Source organism: Eubalaena glacialis, chromosome 9, assembly GCF_028564815.1.
Source record: "Eubalaena glacialis isolate mEubGla1 chromosome 9, mEubGla1.1.hap2.+ XY, whole genome shotgun sequence".
Taxonomy (NCBI): domain Eukaryota; kingdom Metazoa; phylum Chordata; class Mammalia; order Artiodactyla; family Balaenidae; genus Eubalaena; species Eubalaena glacialis.
The window spans coordinates 4,334,992-4,343,746 of record NC_083724.1 but is presented as its reverse complement, the minus strand read 5'-3'; the positions used below and the strand labels follow the sequence as shown (position 1 = coordinate 4,343,746).

General features: G+C 55.7%; 1 pseudogene; it reads left to right on the top strand.

Moving 5' to 3' along the window:
• The first annotated feature begins 2,231 nt into the window (after nucleotides 1–2,231).
• LOC133097254 (dynein light chain 1, cytoplasmic-like) lies at nucleotides 2,232–7,018 on the top strand (annotated as a pseudogene).
• The last annotated feature ends 1,737 nt before the right edge of the window (nucleotides 7,019–8,755 follow it).

The following is an 8,755-nucleotide window of genomic DNA, read 5'->3' as shown; positions in this document are numbered from 1 at the left end:
AGGGCCGGCCAGGTGGGTTCTGATGTGCTGTGGGTATGGGGGTGCCCACAGCCTGCACGGTTTGGACCCCAAAACCAAGACGCCCTCTCCCAGTGAGCCAGCCGACTCCCTGGATGGCGGCATGACCTCTGCCACCTGGAAGGTTCACTCTTGCTGGTGCCTGGGGTTTCCCTGCTGCTGTGGCTGCCATCCACGCAACTGAGAGCAACTCCATGCCTTCCCCACACAGCGCTCTGATGCCCCCTCCCCAGGAAGCATTGCCTGCTCTCCCAGTGGCCCCCGACCCACCCGGCCGTCTGCCCCTGCAAACCCCACACAGCCTACAGGACTGAGTGCATGTATGCCTGCCTGCACTGTGGACGTGTGAGTTCATAAATAAATGTGTGGGCTCCTTAGGAAGGACACACTAGATGCTCATGAAACAGTTGAAAATGCACGCGTGGCTGAATGAATGCGTGTATGACTGTGAATTAGTTCATTAACACGCACAGGTGAGACCCGGCTGTCCGTGTGGCTTTTGTAATAGTGGCCACCAGCAAACACTCCCTAAAGGCCTGGACTCGAGCTGGTGGTCCAGGGCAGTGACCCTCACGGCTGCCACCTCCCCCACCGCCACCCGTTTCCGGCTGGTACACCCATTTCTGGGGGCGAGTTCTGTGCACCTGGGGAGGTCTGGGAGCCTCCCCTTTCCGGGGGCCCCTGTCTTAATTGACCTTCTCACTGCTCATCTTGTAAAGGAGCACCTTCCTGGCATAAGGTGCCCCTGCCCACTGTACCTTGGACAGCGTTTCTGAAATGGTCATGAGGATCTGAGAAACCTCATTAATCCCAACAGCCGTGATTGGGGTGCCCAGTCATTCTGCTGGGGCTGGCAGAAGGTGGAATTTGCTTTCTTCTTTAGACAAAGAAAATGACTAAACGCGTGAATGACTAAGTCTGTGAATAATGAACAATGGAGGCCTGACGCGCGGGCCACTCGGCGGGCACCACACCATCAACATTCGGAAGGAATGAGTGAGTGAATGACAGAAGGCACGGGTGCTGACTCGGGAGGTGCTCGGAGGTCCTCAGAAACCCGCATGGTGGCCCTCGGGACCCTCTCACCTCCAGGACCCTCAGCCTTCCCGCAGCCCTGGCGGGAGGTCAGTTGACTGAGAACATCCCAGGCCTGAGCTTGGTGGCACTCGTCTTGAGCACAGGACCATGAAGAAGGCCTGCCTGCCGGCTGAAATGTCACCCTCTGGCTTCGTTCTTTCTTTGGGGTTCCTCTTTTAAAATTTACATTAGTAGGCTTTGTTGTTAAGCAGTTTTGGGTTTACAGAAAAATTGAGTGGAGTTGAGGGGAGGATCGAATCTTTGCACGTTCTGTGGGTTTGGCAACTGTGTGATGTCGTGTACACCATCACAGTATCACACAGAGTAGGTCACTGCCCTACGCATCCCTCCCCTGCGCCCCACCTGCTCACGCCTCCTCGCCCAGCCCCTGGCAATCATCTCGGGGATTGTGCCTTTGGTGCTGCATCTAAGTCACTGCCATACTCAGGGTCCTCTGGATTTTCTCCTATGTTATATTCTGGGAGTTTTATAGCTTCACATTTTACATTTGGGTCTATGATCCATTTTGAGTTGATGCTATGAAAGATGTGAAGTCTGTGTCTACATTCCTTTTTTTTTTTTTTTTTTTTTGCGTGTGAATGTCCAGGGCTCCTCTTTAAAAACCCAGCATGTCCTGGCGAGAGTAGCTAATGTGCTTGCTTGTGATGCCTGTGCTTGGGCCGTTTTACTCCCAGGCCAGCCTGGTGCCCATGAGTCCTGCAGAAAAGATCAGGCTGCCCTGTGCTGGGCACCACTGGTGAGGGGGCACCCGTGCCCTGGTCTCTGCCCCTCAGAAGGCCACTGGCTCCCAGAGGACTGATGAGGAACGTTGGCCCCCATCACCAGCCGTTCCCCAAGTTTCTCACCCACTCAGAGTCATTGGGGCGGGGGACACGAGAAAGGCAAGTGCTTTCAGGCCACCCTTCCTTGTTCTCATTACTGTCGGGGCACGTGACCCAAGGCCCTGCACAGACCCGTGTGCTGATAATGTTGCTGGCGGGGTCGAGACCAGGCTGCTCCTGAACTTCCTGTGTATCTCCTCTTGGTGGGGCCGGACCCTGGGTCCTTGCAGAGACCGAGGCGGTCAGGGCCCAGCCTCTGCCTTCAGGGAGGGTCTGGTGGGGAATGAGGCAGCCATGGCGCAGCCTGCCAGGACCGTGAGAGGGACTCAAGCGGGCAGGGGCACAGACGTGCACAGCAAAGCCAGTCTGGAGAGTTGGAAAGGCATCCTGGAGGAGGTATCATCCAAGCGGAGATTTACAGGACAGGTAAGAATTCACCACAGGTATCAGTGAGGGGAAAGGGGGACAAGGGGCGTTTTCAGGGCAACAGGGACCAGCCAGAGCTGGTGTGACGTGATACGGTGCTGTGATGACTTCAGCAGAGGCCACCAGGGACACACTGTGCTTGAACCAGGTGGGCTCGTTGCTGCCGGCGTGGGGAGTGCACACCTTGGGGACCACAGGTGTCTCCACGACAGGTCTTAGAATGGACTTGGGCCTGTGGTGGGTGATTTTCAGGGGGATTCAAGGAAGGGGGGTCTGCTCTGGCTTGGGTGCTATCAGGAAGCGGCTGGGGGTTTTTGATCACAAGGCAGATAATGGAAAGAAAGGCTGGAGGGCCTGGGGTGCCGAGCTGAGGAGCTCGGGGCAGTGGGGGTCCCTGGGGGCTTCCGGCTGATCAGAGCTGGGAGATCTCGGAGGGCATCAGAAACCCACTTCACTCTGGGGTGGAGACCCAGGCCTGGGACCTCCTGAAACCCAGGAGCCCAGACCACTCAGCCGTTTGGGTTCTGGGAGTTGGAAGGAAGAGAAACACACTCTCAGAGCCTGTTTCCATCCAGCTGCCCGGGCCCTGCCCTCCACCTCCGCCACTCAGCTCGTAGCGCCTGCCCAAGTTCAGGGCCTGGCGGTGCAGTGGTGAGCTGGACAGGACGCTACCCTTCCTGAACCCCTGGCCAAGCCTCTGTGTGGCTCCTTCACACTTAATTCCTACATCTTTTTATTTCATTTTAAGTGTATTTTTCGAGGTTGAAAACTCTGTCTAGTGTAGACCATAGTTAATTGGTCCAACTAGTGTGGTTCCTAGCCCAGCTGGGATCTCCTGTTCTAGAAATTCATGGGCGGAGGATGGCTAGGCCCGGGCCTGTCCTGAGCGTGGCCATGCTGGGGGCCCAGGGTGTTTTCCAACTTTAACTCCCCTGCTCCACCCCCATCCCCCCATGTACCCGTGGCCCAGACTCACATCCTCCCTCCCCCCATCCCCCCACCCCTTTCCTACCTTTCGTATAAAAAACAGAAGTGGTTGGAGCAGAATGAAATCACATGTCTTTGGCACTAGGCACTGTTTGTGACACACAGAGTCTCATTCTTGCCATCCCCACGAGGGCAGGGGACGTTTTCTCCATTTTACAGATGAGAACACTGAGGCTGGGGTTGAGGGCTCAGTGCTCAGGGCTGTCTTTCCACGCCTCGCCGCATCCTGAAAAGAGCTCATGCTTCATCCGAGTCTGAACTAGGACAACTGGGGCACCTCTTTCACCCCAGAACCCCCAGCACCTCATTTTGCCCGTTTAGGGGACATTTGGGGGAAATTGTCTCGTCCCCTCCAAAGTCCCGCTGGAGGCAGCAGGAGGCAAGGGATGGTCGGGGCTGCCACGGGGGCCAGAGGGAAGCAGCCTAACTCCATGTGTCTGGCAGCCGTTCCCTCCAATTAGCAGGAATGGGCAGGCGCTGCCCACAAGAGCCCCTGGTGATTAGAAGGTCACTGTGGAGTTCCCTCTCTTAATTACATTTAGGTGACGGCCGCAGCAGCGAAAGAGCCAGGGAGTGACCCTCTGCCCCTGGGGAAGTGCATCCATGTAGAAGAAAAAGAGAGAGGTCCACGGCCTCGAACCTGGGGGCGTTGCACCATCTTTGCTGCCTTGTGCCTAGCTGCCCCACCCGGGGTGGGCATGCATCCGGGTACTTCAGGGCTACTTGAGGTACGAACCTCATGGTTGTGCCTGTGGGTGCCCTGGTTGGGCACCTCTTGGTGGCTGACCTGTCTTTCCAGGTCCTGTTTGCAGACTGGGATCTGAGCCCCGAGCTGCAGGAACCCAAGGGGCGAAGCTCATTGGAACAAGCCATGGGTTGCTGTGGACACCTTGATGCATGAACCAGGCTCGCAGGATCCTGTAATCACACGGATGCCTGTTCAGAACCCAGCATGTGCTGGATGCTTCCTGTGCACTGACACTTGTCTTTCCAAAAGCTGGCATTGTTGTTGATGCCCAAGGTCACCCAGCTTGTGGTTGATGAGCACCAGCGTCAAGTCCACGTTTGTGTGGCCCCTAAGCCTGTGTTCTTCTCTTGATGCACTGCACAGTCAGTGGAAGAGCCCCGTCCTTGGGAGCGGAGAGTCCTGTTTAACTCCCATGCCCACCATTTGCTGGCTTTGAGACCTTGGGCAGAGAAGCACCCTCCTCTGAGGGCTGTGCTGATGACCCCTAATAAGATACGTGCCGGAATCTGATCTTGGGGGTGTGCATGAGAGGGCACACATAAATGTGCTTTAGAAACTGCTCTGTCAGTGCTGGCGTGTATGAGGAAACAATCCAGGACTCACAGCTCTGATTCACAGGTCTGATCTTGGAGCCCAGAGGGACCACAAGAGATGATGTAGGGCCCCAGCAATTCAATCCAACAGGATGGGCAGGGCTGGAGTAACACCAGGGTTTCAAACTCCAAACTTGACTCTCTCCACTCCTCTGGTGTTAGTGTGCCCTGAGAAGCCAGCACCTCTGCTGGGAGGCCTCCCTCCATCCATCCGTCCATCATCCAACCATCCATCCATCCATCCAATAGCCATCTACCATCTATCATTCATGCATTATCCATCCATCCATTCATTATCCATCCACCTGTTCGTCCATCCAGCCATCTATCCATCCATCCATCATCCATCTATCCATCCATCTATCATCCATCCATCTACTTATCCATTCCTCAAGCACTAATCAAGCAGTTATTTTGTGCCAAGAGACAGGGCAGCCAGCACAACCAGACCGGGCCCTGCTTAGAATCTAGTGGGTGAGAGGCGTCTCTTGGGCCATCATATAAATACAGCTGTAATGTTCACTTTGGCAAGTTTCAACAGGATAAAGGCTCAGATGGCCTGGTGGGTGTCCCGGCTCCTGGGACTTTGAGCAAGTTACAAGCTTCTCTGTGCTCCAGTTTCCTCACCTGTAACTGGAGAATAACTATAGAGCTGACCTTATATGTCTATTATGAGGTGCTGGTGCCTTTGCAAGCATCATGTTCTCGGAAGAATGTCTAAGTGTTTTTCCACTACTGCAACTATTATCATCACTGCCATTTTTGCTACGGGCACTGTGAGGGATGGCTTGGAGATGTGAGGTCGAGGAACAGGAGGGGCTCTCGTTTCCTTCTGATATGGGTAGGGTAGGAAGCATGCTTGCTCCTAAGATCTCCCAAACTCACCTATATGAGTCCCTGGGGGCCTTGGTGAGGTTAGGTAGAGGTGTCATGATAGGGCAAGGATGGGACCTCAGGGAGGGGGCCTAGGAGTGGTGACCCCTTCACATGGCTCTTCATGTGCCAGACGTCATTTCATGTAATCACTCCCAACCTTCTGGAAGGTTCTAGTGCTATTCCCATTTTAAGATATAGAGACTGAGGCTCAGAGAGGTTAAGTAACCTGCCCAAGGACACAGCTAGTAGCCAGAACTCCCACCTGAACCACACGCTCTGCTGCTGGGCTCAGTGTTTTCCGTGCTTGGTCTGTGAGTGTCCTGGGGCTGCCCAAACAAAGGACCCAAAACTGGGGGGCTGAAAGCAACAGGAGTTTATCGTCTCCCAGTTCTGGAGGACAGAAGTCCAAAATCAAGGTGTCGGCAGGGCTGCGCTCCCTCCAGAGGCTTTGGGGGAGGGTCCTTCCTGCCTCTTCCAGCTCGCGGTGGCCCAGGTGTCCCTGGCTTGCGGTCACATCCCTCCAGTCTCTGTTCCAACTTCATGTGGCTTCTCCTCTGTCTCTGTGTCTCTTATAAGGTCACTTGCCATCGGATTTAAGACCTACTCGGTTAATCTAGGATGATCTTCTCATCTCAAGATCGTTAACTTAATTACATCTGCAAAGACCTTTTTCCAAAACAAGGTCGCATTCACAGGTTCTGGGGGTAAGGACATGGACATACCTTTTGAGAACCCCCATTCAATCCACTACATTTGGGAACAGGTGCGACGTGTTCCCATCCCAGGAAAAGCCTGCCGGAGGCTCTCTTATCCATGCTGGGAGGCTTAGGGTCCCCGGCGCCCTGCTGGGGGGATGGACTCTCTCTTGCTGTGAGCACACGGCCCCAACTTGGTTATTTTAGCCCCTCCAAGAGTTGCTCCTGCGTGGCCTCCCATCCTGCCTGCTTCCAGAGGGCAGGACACTCGTCTCTGTCATTTCTGTGGGCTCGTACCCCATGCTCGGCCTGGCATGCAGTCGGGGCAGTTAACAGTCAGGCCCATGACTAGGCGGCGGCTGGCGTGGGGCTCCATTGATGCGCCACGGCTTCGGTAGGGACCGCTCCTGTCGACGGGTCTGAGCCTCGCCAGACCCTCCCCCAGGAGACCGCTGCAGTCAGCCAGCCCCTGCTCCTTGGTAACCACGTGTGACCGAAAGGCCGTGATGAAAAATGCCAATATGTCAGAGGAGATGCAACAGGACTCGGGGGAGTGTGGTACTCAGGAACTGGAGAAATATGCTATAGAGAAGGACGTTGCTGCCCATATCAAGGAGTTTGACAAGAAGTACAACCCTACCTGGCACTGCATCGTGGGGAGGAACTTTGGTAGTTACGTGACACATGAAACCAAACAAACACTTCATCTACTTCTACCTGAGCCAAATGGCCATTCTCCTGTTCAAATCTGGTTAAAAGCACGGACTGGGCCACACACCCAGTGATCCATCCAAAAACAAGGACTGCAGTCTAAATTCCAAACACCAGAGACTGAAATCTTCAGCCTTGCCTAAGGGAACACCTCGATCTTTATTGTGTTGTTTTGTACAGGGCATTCTCTGTACTAGTTTGTTGTGGTTATAAAGCAATTAGCAAAACAAAACAAACAAACAAAAAAAGTCGGGCCCCGGAAGGGAGGGACAGGGTCGATGCCAAAGTCTGGCGCCCACTCTGCCGTTGTGTGGAGGCCCCAGCAGGCCACTCTGGGGACCCTGAGCCTCGCGCAGGTCCTGGCTGCCCCGTGGCCGGAGCTGAGCCGCTCAGCCCGGTCCATTAGCTCTTTTTACGTCTTTTCCTCTCCGTGGCATTGCCAGGGATGGCTGAGCAAACACTGGGCCAGGAGAACACTCTCAGGCCTGGAAATTCCAATAGCATTTCTTTCACGTGTCATAGCGGATTGGCAGTCGCTGCCTCTGATGGTTTCAGGGGGAAAAGAAAGTAATTTGGAGCAGGGAAATAGCTATTGATTGAGCAAGAAGTTACTACCGCCGGGCTGTCTCTGTTTCCTTGGCTCCAATTTCCCTGCTGCCATCCGAACGTTCCTGAGAGCTTTCCCACTTACCAGATGTGGTCACAGCTGTGCGGTCAACAGACCCTGCTTCCCAGGCCAGGACACCAAGGCCTGGTGGGCTCTCTGCACTTGCTTGGGGGTCCTGTAGGTTCTGTCCCGGCGCCCACCTCTCCAATCCTCCTGAACTGTCGGGGGATGGGGGACACCGCCCCACGCCCAGAGGCCTTGGCACCCAGGCAGTGCCCTGAGGTTTGACACGTGTAACTGGAAAGGCTGAATGCACATCTGTATCTGGACATGATGGACATGATGAAACACCCAGAGAGTGGGAGCACGGATGCGGGTCTACGCCTCAACGTCTGCAAACCTGCAAGGGGGCCCAGGGAGGGGGTGGCACCGAAGCTGTAGAAGGTTCGAGCTGGGTAGGGGTCTGGGGAGACTTTTCGTTTCTGCTCAGCTGGGTGTTTTGGATCCCCCCCAGTGAGTTCCGATATCTTCATAGAGAGAAAAAACACTGCTTTTATGAACGTAGCGTTCTTGCCCCATGAGGGGCTGTGTTGAGGGCCGTGCCACCTTCAACCAGGTGAGCACGGCCGTGGGTGCCTGGCCGGGCTGTGATTAGGGGGAGGTGGTAGGGGGCTGGATGCACGGAGGGTCCTGCCGGAGGACAGGGGAAGGAAGGGAATCCAGGCCCTCCCCTATCGCCCGCTGCCCCGCATCAGCTCCCTCTGGAAAGGGACCCAGGCAGTGCCCTGAGGTTTGACATCTGTGATTGGAAAGAAAGCCAGAGAAGTGAGCCACTAAAGCCCACTAGGACCTGTGGGCATGGCAGCCACAAGCCAGGAGGGCGGCCAGCATGGAGGACCCAGGCTCAGGGAACCAGGAGGGCTCGTCTCTGGCCCCATGGCAGACAGCAGCCCTGGGGGCCTCGCCTTGACCCCAGCCCTCTCTGGGCAGGATGGGGGCTGCCTCTGCCCCTGACTGTGCTCTGCATTCACCCAGGTTCCCTCTTCCGGTCCCAGCTGTCGTCAGTACGTGCTCACAGCCGCCACCTTCCGCCCTTGGCCACCTGGACCCTCCTGGTCCAAGGTTGCCGCCCCCTTGGGGGCCTGTGCCAGTGATGACCTGATGCAGGGGGTGTG